General features: G+C 48.3%; 1 protein-coding gene and 1 pseudogene across 2 annotated transcripts in view; one reads left to right on the top strand and one right to left on the bottom strand.

Annotated features, from left to right (window-relative positions):
- The window catches only part of NSF (N-ethylmaleimide sensitive factor, vesicle fusing ATPase), a 342977-nt gene that overhangs the window by 131696 nt on the left and 199249 nt on the right, over positions 1 to 12032 (top strand). The gene's annotated exons all lie outside the window — the stretch shown is intronic.
- LOC126938959 (putative uncharacterized protein encoded by CRHR1-IT1) lies at positions 7785 to 10362 on the bottom strand (annotated as a pseudogene). The gene is made up of 2 exons (XR_007720235.1): positions 10290 to 10362; positions 7785 to 9438 (listed from the first exon to the last, which is right to left on the bottom strand). The product of XR_007720235.1 is annotated as a putative uncharacterized protein encoded by CRHR1-IT1 (transcript).

The raw sequence follows: 12032 nt of genomic DNA, 5'->3' as shown, positions 1-12032 counted from the left end.
GCTGCAGCACTCATGGTGAAGGTCTGCGGCTTGACTCCTGAAGTCGGCGAGACCACAACATCGCATGAGTTGGCAAGACCACGAACCTACCAGGAAGAAACAAACGACTCCCTAGGCGCCAACTTTTAGAGCTGTAACCCTCCCTGGGAAGGTGCGTGTGGCTTCACTCCTGAAGTCAGCAAGAACCCCCCCCAGAAGGAAGAAATTCTGGACACACCATCTTTAAGAACTGTAACACAGTGAGGGTCCGTGGCTTCATTCTTGAAGTTAGCAAGACCAAGAACCCAAGGGAAGGAACCAATTCCAGACACATCAGTAACCACAATCCATTCCTCAGCACGCGTTTGCAAGTGCTAACTATGTCCTTGGCTCTGCAGAGAAAACTGAGCTGTGGCTGTTCGTGGCCTCAAAAACTCAAGGTCTAGGGTAAGGAAGAAAGACAACTAAACAAATGATGACCTCCCAGTGTGACGGTGTGGTAGTAAAAGCATGCCCGAGGCATCAGGGCCACTCAAGGGAGGTAGGAATTTCTGCGTTTCTGGAGCACTGCAGGCTCCCAGAGCTTCCTGGGGATTGAGGCTTGGGGACATGTGGGACACTCAGATGGAGAAGGCCCAATCTAGGGGAGGGCAGGCTGGGCAGAGGGAGCAGCCGTGCCAAGGCATAAGAGGTGTGTAAGAACATTTCTGTGTGACTCTGGGGATGCGTGGCATAAAGATTGAGGGGTGGGCCGATAGCCTGACTTTCCCCTGAAGCTTCCCAAGCCCTTGTGACGTCTATCACCCTGCCCGGGCACAGGCAGCAATGTCTGATTCAGCACAATTCAGGGGAGATCTGTGAGTGACAGCCTTGTCATTAGCAGGGCAGAGGGGCACTGTCCCCGGATAAGCTTTTGAATGTGACAGGCAGGCTGTCAGCTAGCAGACCCATTCACCCCCAGCCAGAATCTCACCTCTGCTGCCCCCATCTTGTCTCGGGAAGGAGGATCTCCCTCCCGCTGAATCACCCGGCGCTTCCTGGAGGCTGAGGCCAGTAGCAGCTCGCTCTTCAGTGGGGGGCTGGGCAGGCTCCGTCTTCAGGGCCGGGGTATCTCCAGATTCTGGCTCCCCGTTGACGATGGTGAAGCCTGCAGCAGCATGGACTAACTGCTGTTCTGCCTAGCTGTGGGCACTCAGAGGGTCCTGAGCAGGGCTCACTGCTTATTCCATGTCTGTATCCCCCCATCCTCTCCCTCCCCAGCGCCTGGCGCAGGGCAGGGACTTCATCCGTGTTTGTTAAATAAATGTGCTAAGAAAGGGAAAATAAAAGCGAGAAAGATGGGGAGACAGAGAAGCGAGATTGATTTCTTAATGGGAGAAAAAGAGACCAGATATTGGGGCACTGACAGCACCAGATACACAGACATGACCCTGAGACCTGGAACCGCGGCACAATTGGCCACAGAGATGACAACAGCCCCAGATGACACCTGTGGGGCACTGGTTAAATGCCAGGCAGTGTTGCCATCTCTTTATAAGCATGAACTTGAACTCTCACAACTCCATTTTGCAGTCCAGAAAACTGAGGCAAAATGTGGCTAAGTAACTTGCCCAAGGTTACACAGCTAATGCATGAACCCAGGCAGCCTGGCCTCAGAGCCTGCACTTCTAGCCGTGCAGTGTGACAGGTAATCATGGGTGTGGCAGGGAGCAGTCTTCATGGGATCCAGAGGAGATAGCAGCCCCAGGGGACAAGAGCACTGACCAGGAGGGAAGGGCCATCACTACTTTCTGGTGATCTGCTCAGTGCAGGCTCTGGACCTCTGGCCTTGGCACTGGCTTCCTGGAGACGATTCTGCACTCACTCACTGGCCGCTGCAGTGTGCTGGATGGAAGATTGCTGATGAGAAGGTGATGGTCTCGAGGAGGACTTCTTTGGCCTCCAGTGCCAACTGTGGGTCAAAGGAGCCCAGCTCCCAAAGCCTTTGACACCATCTGTTTTTGTTGCAGAAACAGCTGACCAGATGGTCAGCTTGCTTTGCCAGGTGCCCAGATCCCTGCCAGCACGGCTGGCTGAAAAGGTCAGCAGAGTAAAGATGTGTTCCCACAGCAGCTTTCAAGGGGTACCGAGAAGCCTTTCTCTGCAGAGCCCACCGTCTCTTCCCTGGCACGTCCTTCCCTCCCTAGCTCTCCTTGGGCTGACACCTCCTACCCCAGTGTCTGCTCCTGATCTAATAGTCACCACTATTTGAGTATTCCCATGTGCCAGGCCCTATACCAAGCCTATTGCATGCCTCTCTCATTGAACCCTCACTACTGTATCCTATAAAGCAGGTATCATCTCTTCTCTCTATAGCCAGGGAAGGGAGCCTTGGGGCATTCCTTAACAAGCCCCTGGTCTCACAAATGCTAAATGGTGGAGCTTGGGTTCCAAACAGGAGGTGTTGGTGCCAAAGCCCAGCTCTTTAGCTGGGCCTGTGAAGACTGGCTTTGCTTTCTGAGCTTCACGCAGGGGTCTTGGGGTCTTCTTTCTTTTAGCATTGACTTTTTCAGCCTGCCTACCTTCATCTTGGATGGGAAACTAAGAACAAGGGTGTTTCCAAGAGTGGAGCTGGCAGCCTCTGTCACAGGCGGATGGGAGCCCAAAGGTGTCATCTTCATCTAATGCTAAAATGCTTCACAGGGATTAAACACACTGCCTGCCGCAGTGGTTCCCGCGGCCACGTGGGGGCTGGGTGGCTTAAATTGGGGAGGTGCAAATGTGATGGGGGGGACCTTTGGTGAGGGATACACACCCAGGACGTGCAGGTAAAGGAAATCCAGACTGGATCCACCTATAGTGCCAAACACGCCCACGTCTAGTCTGGCTTGACTAGACTTGGACATGTTTAATCAAGCTGCCCTGATTTATTGCTGACTGCATTCTCCAGGCCACAGCGCCATCTGCAGGGCAGCCCTGCACCAGCGGGGGCAGGTCCTGGGGCCTGTCCCAAGACCCTGTGATGGTCAGCATTAAGGTAAAGGTTGTGAGCTACAAAGCCGGCAGCGATTGCAGTCCTTTCAAACTTAGGGCAGTCGTACAGGCACCACCCCTTCTCAAAAACCAACCTCCTGAAATGATATGGGCAGATATTAGCATGCCCATTTTATAGACGAAGAAACTGGGCCTCAGAAAGCCACAGTCACCCCCCAAGGGTGGAGTCAGGCAGGATTCCAACTCAGGCTCTTTGACAAAAAACTCTGGGCTCTACATCTGCCTCTCCTGATGCAGAAGAAAGAGAAGAAGCATGGAGGGTAAAGGATGAAGCGAAAAGCCACTGGCTGGGTGGATTGAGAGCCAGGATTCGTGGCTTGGTTTTGTCGCACTGTCTCTGCTGCCAAGCCCTACTCACCCCCACCAGGAAGAGCAAACATTCCCAGACACAACATCCTCCTGGGTCTGTCATCAGGTTGACAGAGAGAAAATCGAGCTCCTTACAGGAGACTGTCAGGGTGGGCTGGGGTGGAGTTTTTAAATGTCTCAATGACTGGGAAGATAATTGAGGACATTATATTTTTTACTCTTTTCAGTGCCTGTCTCAGCAGCAAGCACTTGTCAGCCAGATCCTGGAGGCCGAAGGCTGACTACCCTGACAAAAAGAAGACACTCAAGTTGTCTAAATTCATCGATTTTTCTGAAATTTGAAATCTGCAATTTCCGGAGCTGTGTTCTGTTGTTAAGTGGCTGTCCAAATTCCTGAGCTCATGTTTAAGTGTCGCCGACAAAGAAGGAAACAATCCAATCAGGTTTACATTGGCGGTTCAATTAGACACATATGAGGTAGTCACTCAGAAGCGGTTCACAGCAAATTTATTCCTGGGACAACCTTCTTTTACCACCCAACTTAAATCTCCCAGGAATTTGTTCCAAGAATAGAAGCTAACTGCTATAATATCCCGAGCTAATTGCAATATTATCCTGATTGGAGCCTAATGAGAAGGCACATCTGCCTCGCTAGCCAGCACTGCCTCTCCCCCTACACAGAGCCCTCAGAGATAGATTATCTTGTTCTAGACAGCTTTGTTATTTGATTATCTACACTATAGCTCTTTCTTGCTAATTTACCACTTTTACATATTTATGCCCCCTAATTAGTCAACAAGTATTTATTAAACACCTACTGCATGCTCATCCCATGTATCCCAAGCAAACAGAAGGATGTTTGCTTCCGGTTCCAAAGAGAAATACATGCTTCTTTGGGGTGCTGGTCTCTTTTGGGGCCTTCAGTCAGATGAACAAGTAACATATATGGATCAGAAACTTATGCCTGTAATCCCAGCGCTTTGAGAGGCCAAGGTGGGCAGATTGCTAGCGCCCAGGAGTTCAAGACCAGCCTGGGCAACATAGTGAAGTGTCACCTCTACTAAAAATACAAAAAATTAGCTGGGCATGGAGGCATGCACCTGTCATCCCAGCTACTTGGGAGGCTAAGGTGGGAGGACCACCTGAACTCAGAAAGTCAAACCTGCAGTGAGCCGAGATGGCACCAATGCACTCCAGCCTGGACAATGAACCTTGTCTCAAAAAGTAAAAATCATATATATGCAGCAGTATTTGTACGTAAAACACATGCTTGGAAACCCACACGTCTGGGATATCTGCATATGCCTTGTGGAGAATTTCTAGGGTCGGTTAGAAGGAGAAAGAAACATAAATTATATTGTTCTGGAACTCTTCTCTACATCACCCAGCCGAGGAGCATAAGGAGAGTGCTTTCATTTCATTCATTAACTCACCAAATATTTGCTGAACATTGACCCTGTGCTTGGCCCCAGAAGAGAATTTTGCAAAAACACAGTTCCTTATTTCAGATTTGACAACACAGTGGGGAGACTATATCTTTTTTTTTTAATGCAAATCATAGAACAGAGGCAACATTCAGGACTGATGAGGAAATTTGGCCCTTGGAAAATGGTCAGAACGGCTCATTCTGCTAAGAGCAGAGCATCTTGTAAAGTTCTACCCAGCTTGTTGCCCCACTTAGCCCTCCACAGGTTGCGGAAGCAGAAGAGGGAGCCACTCCTGTGGACTCAATTCTCACCCTTGCTGGTGAAAAGAGAAATCATGGGTTCTCATTGCTCACAGCTCTGCCTGGAACGACTTCCTTCTCTCCACTTCCAGACCCAAGCCCAGGCTTCCCAGGTTTCACCTTTGGACCTTTTCCCACTCCCTGCACCTGGGGCCCAATGCTCAACCCACCTCTCCACCCTTGGCATCCTTCCGTGGTTAAATGTAGGCTTCTCTCTTCCTGTCTGTGGCTGTCCGTTACCCCAAGTCAAGGCCTTACATCACCTTGCTCGCCTCAGGGAACCCACCCCTCCTGCGCCTCGGAAGGCTGAACTCCTCCAGTGCCCAGTTTGTCCTGACCTCAGAAGTACAACCCACTCCACTCAGAAGAAGCAAAGAGGGGTTTTTAAAGAAATATAAGCAGCTTCACTGAGAGCTCATGGCTAAACTCAGATTTTAAGAGGACAAGAACAAGAAAAAGGACAAATTGTAAGAATAGTTTCAGAAATGTTTACTAATGAGATGAATATGTGTAAGGCATTTAGCACAGTGCCTAAAACACATTAAGTAACCAACAAATGGTAGGTGGTATTAATACCATTATTATTAAATCCCAGAATGACGAGATTACAAGAACATGCACGCATAACAAAAGCAGTCTTAAAAAGCTAATTTTTTTTTTTTCAGGGCCAGAGTAACAGGAAAGAGACCCATTATTCAAGACAGATGATGTAATGTGAATAAAAGAGTGAACATTTTAAGGTGTCTTTTATCCTAATATTCTTCTATTTTCTTTAGAAGAGAGAATTATCTTCAACCTGGAAAGGATAATAAACATGATTATGGGGAAATCGGGACCCAAGACAGATGACGCAGCACTCAAGGAGAGCCCTTCTGCTTTATGCGAGCCCAACGCTCTTAACTCCCACTAAATATACCCAAGTCCTTTACTGTGTGGTTGCAAACCCCTACTGTAAATATTGAGAAGTCAGGAAGCTGAGAAGGGTGGGGAAGAATTAGAGATAAGCAAATGTTGCCCAGGTTTGTGAGAGACGAGGGATTCCCGAAACTACAGATGGGTATGTCTGAGATTGATCTGCAGTCAGATAGGCTTATAAAAGATGGCAGATGTTACTAGTGGTCAAAGTGGCTTACTAAGAGTAATTAGTCAAATTAACCTTATTTCCATTGCTCAGGGATTGGTACATGAAGGCATTGCTACGCATATTGCATACTTAATTTTAGCAAAGCACCTGATAGAATCTTTCAGGATTCCTGGTGGGTAAGATGGAGAAATAAGGGCTAGATTTAAAGTATGATTAGCCAAGTTACATAGATGGCTGAACCTCCACATCTAATGAATGGAACAATGTCCACTACAGAGCACATTATAGGTGCTTAGTAAATATCTGTTACTGTTACACAAATGAATCAAGTTGGAGGGAAGTTTCTGATGGTATGTCCCCATCCAATTTTATATATATATAAAATATAATATATTTTGCACCCAGGCTGGAGTGCAGTGGCGCAATCTTAGCTCAGTATAACCTCCACCTTCCGAGTTCAAGCAATTTTTGTGCCTCAGCCTCCCAAGTAGCTGGGATTACCGGTGTGTGCCACCACGCCCGGCTAAGTTTTGTATTTTTAGTAGAGACGGGGTTTCACTATGTTGGCCAGGCTGGTCTTGAACTCCTGACCTCAAGTAATCTGCCTGCCTCAGCCTCCCAAAGTGCTGGGATTACAGGTGTGACCCACCATGCCCAACCTCAGGTGTAGTATTGATCCAAAATGATATCTGATGTACAGGAAGGGGGAAAGATCTGTTTTGTATGTAAGAGTAAGTTAGTCGAAATATAGTGAGGACAGTCAGTGAATGGAGGGGAACATTGAAAGAGACAGTGCTGGCAGAAGGCTGCAGGATGTTTACACCCCTGGGACCCCAAGGAGGTTGGTGAGAAGAGAGTCAAGTTAGATTGCAATCAGATGGCGCCATAGACCCGGCTAAGATTGGACTGGGTAGGCCCACCCTAGGCTGATCCCGTTCGGGAGCCTCTTCCTTATATGAATGGACTGTAATAAGAAAAGCCTGTGATGATAAAGTCTATTAAGGGTGGAAGCAATATGTGGTCTAGTTGGCTCTGCCTTGGGAATAGTTTTAGGGAGGGGTTTGTGCAGTGGACAAAGGATGAGATCAAGAGGAGACTCTATTGAAAAAAAGAAAAAAAAAAATGCCATCCAGGCACGGTGGCTCATGCCTGTAATCCCAACCCTCTGGGAGGCTGAGGTGGGTGGATCAGCTGAGGTCAGGAGTTCGAAACCAGCCTGGCCAACATGGCAAAACTCCATCTCTACTAAAAATACAAAACTTAGCCGGGTGTGGTGGCACACACCGGTAGTCCCAGCTACTTGGGAGGCTGAGGCTATACAAAAATTAGCCAGGTGGGGTGGTACATGCCTGTTGTCCCAAATACTCAGGAGGCTGAGGCAGGAGAATCACTTGAACTCAGGAGGCAGAGGTTGCAGTGAGCCAAGATCACGCCATTGCACTCTAGCCTGGGTGACAGAGTGAGACTGTCTCAAACAAACAAAACTATTGGGGAAAAGAAGACAAAGCCAGCAACTTCCTGGGTACTCAAGTCCGGCACATCAGCAGGTGTTTGTGTGCTCCCCCCGACAAGTTCCTCACCACCTTTACCAGGGGTTACAGCTCCATGGGAGAAAAGCCTGATAGGTGGAGATGGCAGAGCCCCTTCTCCTAATGGTGGCTGTGTGTCTGCTTGGCTTAGCAGCAGTGTGACAGCTTGCTCTTTGGATCGCTCTTCCTTGCCCAACTACTGCCAAACCAGGTTGAGCCCACCTCAAGGGATTGGGCAGGTAGAAAGTGTGGGTCAGTACAATCCTCACAATAACTTAGATGACGACATTAGAGCTCAGAAAGGTAGATGTTTTTAACCATGGTCACACAGCTGGCCTACAGTGGAGCAAGGATTTGAACCCAGAGTCTTAATGCTAGGATCCAAATTGTCAACCACACAGCACTGGGCTGGCATCTGCAGAATCTCAGGTTCTGAGATTGGGTCCCCACATTTTAAGAAGGATGTGGACAGATCAAAGGGGTAGCTCCTGGAGAGCCACCAGGAGAACGGGAGAATGGGAGAGGCTGGAAATCTTGTCCTGTAAGAAATACAGGGAGGGCCGAGTGCGGTGGCTCACACCTGTAATCCCAGCACTTTGGGAGGCCGAGGAGGGCAGATCACCTGAAACCAGGAGTTCGAGACTAGCCTGGCCAATGTGGGGAAAACTCCATCTCTACTAAAAATACAAAAATTTGCCAGGTGTGGTGGCTCACACCTGTAATCCCAGCTATTTGGGAGGCTGAGGCAGGAGAATTGCTTGAACTCAGGATGTGGAGGCTGCACTGAGCCAAGATTGCGCCACTGCACTCCAGCCTGGGCAACACAGTAAGACTCCATCTCCAAAAACAAAAAACAAAAAACAAAAAACCTACAGGTCATCAGGGAATTCTGTCTGAGATAAAAATGACTTGGGAAAATGCAATAACTGTCCTCAAGCTCTCAGAGAAATGTTATGTGGCAAAACACAGACATTTATTTTTCATAGCAGTATAAGAATAATGGTAATGATATATTTTGACATTCTAAGGATTAGAGAGTTATCCTAAACCGGAGTGGGCTGCTTTGAGATACTGAGCTCCTGGGCACTGAAAGTATTCAAGCAGAAGCTGGATGTCATGGGCCAGGCTTTCAATAAACCTGAAATCTACTCCTCTTCTCAAAGTGCCTACAGCACGGCTGAGACCTACTTTCTCAGCTCCCTTGTCACTATTGGTTTCTTGACTATAAATTTCATACAGCTTTACCGAGGGATAACCTATGTACTGTACAATTTATCCATTGTAAGTGAACAATTTGATGGTTCCTAGTAAATCTATACAGCTCTGCAATCATTGCTACGGTCCAGTTGCAGAAACTTTGTGATTATAGTTTTTTTCCCCAAAGAACATTATTAGCATCAAGGGTAGATCCAGGTCCCATGGGCCGTGGTCTCCGCAGACCTAACAGCAGGACTCTGTGCTGTGGCTCTTGCCTCACAGCCTCTCCTCATTCCTTCTTGGGTGTCACCTGATCTGCCCTGCCACATGCTGCTTGGCCTTCCTGGGCCCTGGGTGCCTCCCCCCACCCAAGGTGTCTCCGATGGGCACCTTTGCTTCCTTCCCTCCTCCTCTGCCATGGCGTGGGGGCAGGGGCTTGGTCTTCAGCAGATTCCAAGGCAGTAGGGTATACTCAGAAGTATGTGAGCCCTGCTACCCCAGAGCTGTATTTGGCTCATGGCCATGTGGCCTCCAGCAAGTCACCTTATATTCGTTATTTCTGTTTTGAGACAGGGTCTCACTCTGTTGCCTAGGCTGAGTGCAATGGCTCAGTCTCATCTCACTGCAGCCTCTATCTTCCGGGCTCAAGTGATCCTTCCACATCAGCCTCCCAAGGAGCTGTGACTACAGGCACGCACCACCACACCCAGCTAATTTTGTTTGTTTATTTATTTATTTATTTATTTATTTATTTTTTGTAGCGACGAGGTCTCACTATGTTGCCCAGGCTGGTCTTAAACTCCTGGGTTCAAACTCCTGGATTCGCCTGTCTCAGCCTCTTAAAGTGCTGTGATTACAGGCATGTGCCACCATGCCTGGCCACTTTATCTTCTTGGACCTTAATTTTTCCCCTTTTGTAATGCAGACATAATATACATGCCTTGCTCAGTGCAAAGATCAGAAATGATGAAATGATGTGTATCAAGTGACTAGCACAATATCTACTTTTTTTTTTTTTTTTTTTTTTTTTGAGACAGTCTTCCACTGTCGCCCAGGCTGGAGTGCAGTGGCGCGATCTCGGCTCACTACAGCCTCCGCCTCCCAGGTTCAAGTGATTCTTCTGCCTCAGCCTCCCGAGTAGCTGGGACTACAGGCGTGCACCACCACACCTGGCTAATTTTTGTATTTTTAGTAGATAGTTTCACCATGTTGGCCACGCTGGTCTCGAACTCAAGTGATCCACCTGCCTTGGTCTCCCAAAGTGCTGGGATTACAGGTGTGAGCCACCATGTCTGGCCAATATTCACTATTTTTAATAAATGGTATCCATGATTACTGCTGCCACCTTCATTATTGACACTCAAAAGTCCTCTGCTTTGAGCGCTTATTTTGCCTTTCTCTTCTTGGAATATCCCTGTTTTCTGGGTCTCTCCTGGTGTCCAGCCCTTACCATAGACACAGAGATGGATTCCCCTACACTTGGGAACCCCCAAGGCTGACCCTAGCCAGGGAGTGCATGTGGGTTAGTTGGGATGGAGCAGCAGCACCACCTAGTGGCAATGTGCAGCAGCACGCTAATTACTGGCCAAATGCAGGAGTTGGTCTAATAGCTACATTAGGACACTTTGGAAGTCGCCTACTCCAGCTGTTCGTCCAGTGCTTGTGTGACCACAGCATCCTCCTAGAGATGGCTTCCCATGCCATGCACTAGAGCAAAAGAGGATGGAGAGAATGAAAAAACAGGAGAGAATTTATCAGTGTAATGCTCCTCACGGACCACAGGGTAGTTAAAAAAAGTTTAAAAAGCATCTCCACCAGATGTAGAGATAGGAAGTAGGTCGGTGGTTAGTGGTTGCCCAGTGCTGCGGGGGATGGGGGAAATGAGGATTGATCGCTAAAGGGTACAGGGTTTCTTTTCAGGGTGATAGAAATGTTTTAAAAGTGACCAGGCACAGTGGTTCACGCCTGTAATCCCAGCACTTTGGAAGGCTGAGGCGGGCAGATCGCTTGAGGTCAAGAGTTCAAGACCAGCCTGGCCAACATAGTACATCCCCGTCTCTACTACTAATACAAAAATTAGCCAGGTGTGGTGGTGCACGCCTATAATCCCAGCTACTCGGGTGGCTGAGAAAGCAGAATCGCTTGAACCCGGGAGGCAGAGGTTGTAGTGAGCTGAGATTGTGCCACTGCACTCCAGCCTGGGCAACAGAGTGAGACTCTGTCTCAATAATAATAATAGGCCAGGCGCTGTGGCTCACACCTGTAATCCCAGCACTTTGGGAGGCTGAGGTGGGTGGATCACAAAGTCAGGAGATCCAGACCATCCTGGCTAACACAGTGAAACCCCATCTCTACTAAAAGTACAAAAAATTAGCTGGGCGTGGTGGCGGGCGCCTGTAGTCCCAGCTAGTCTGGAGGCTGAGGCAGGAGAATGGCGTGAACCCGGAAGGCAGAGCTTGCAGTGAGCTGAGATCGTGCCACTGCACTCCAGCCTGGGTGACAGAGCAAGACTCTGTCTCAAAAAAAAAAAAAAAAAAAAAATAATAATAATAATAATAATAATGCTGATGAGTTTGTGGCCAGCACTGCTATTCATACTTGGACAAGATATCTCCAGGGAAACACCAGAGCAAGACATTCAAAGGTAGGAGACATTTAATCCTCATAACCCTATGAGGCAGAAATCAGTATCCCCATTTAACAGTTAGGCAAACTGAGGCTCCGCGATACAGAGGCTAAGAGTCAGTGGCCTGAGGCTAGCAGCCAGTGAGGGACATGGCAGGGATGCAAACATGGCTTTCAGGGACCCAAGTCTTTCCTCAAAACTACTGTACTGAAAACTGCTCCCCACTTACACTTACTCTGACTCACCGGCTCCAGCGTCACAGTGTGGGAAAGGCTGTAGTGGATGTGCTGTGAAAAGTCCCAGCAAGGCGTACTACCAGGGCCTAAGGCCAGGACAGCACCTCTGAGTTTTTCCTCCATAAACACAGCCTAGGAGTTTCAATAGAAACTCTGCTAAACTGGATGGGGAAAGAGATTTCAAAAAGCTTAAGACATTCAGAAGCACATGGCTATCCTCTCCTCCTTCCAAAGCAAGGTCTTTATTGTCTGAGCAATCAATAAGTATTTAACGAGGGCTGGCACTGTACTAGGTACACTGTAGCATAAATAC

This window comes from Macaca thibetana, chromosome 16 (genome assembly GCF_024542745.1).
Source record: "Macaca thibetana thibetana isolate TM-01 chromosome 16, ASM2454274v1, whole genome shotgun sequence".
Classification (NCBI taxonomy): domain Eukaryota; kingdom Metazoa; phylum Chordata; class Mammalia; order Primates; family Cercopithecidae; genus Macaca; species Macaca thibetana.
Note: the sequence above shows the minus strand (reverse complement) of the source record. Positions and strands in the feature narration are given on the sequence as shown.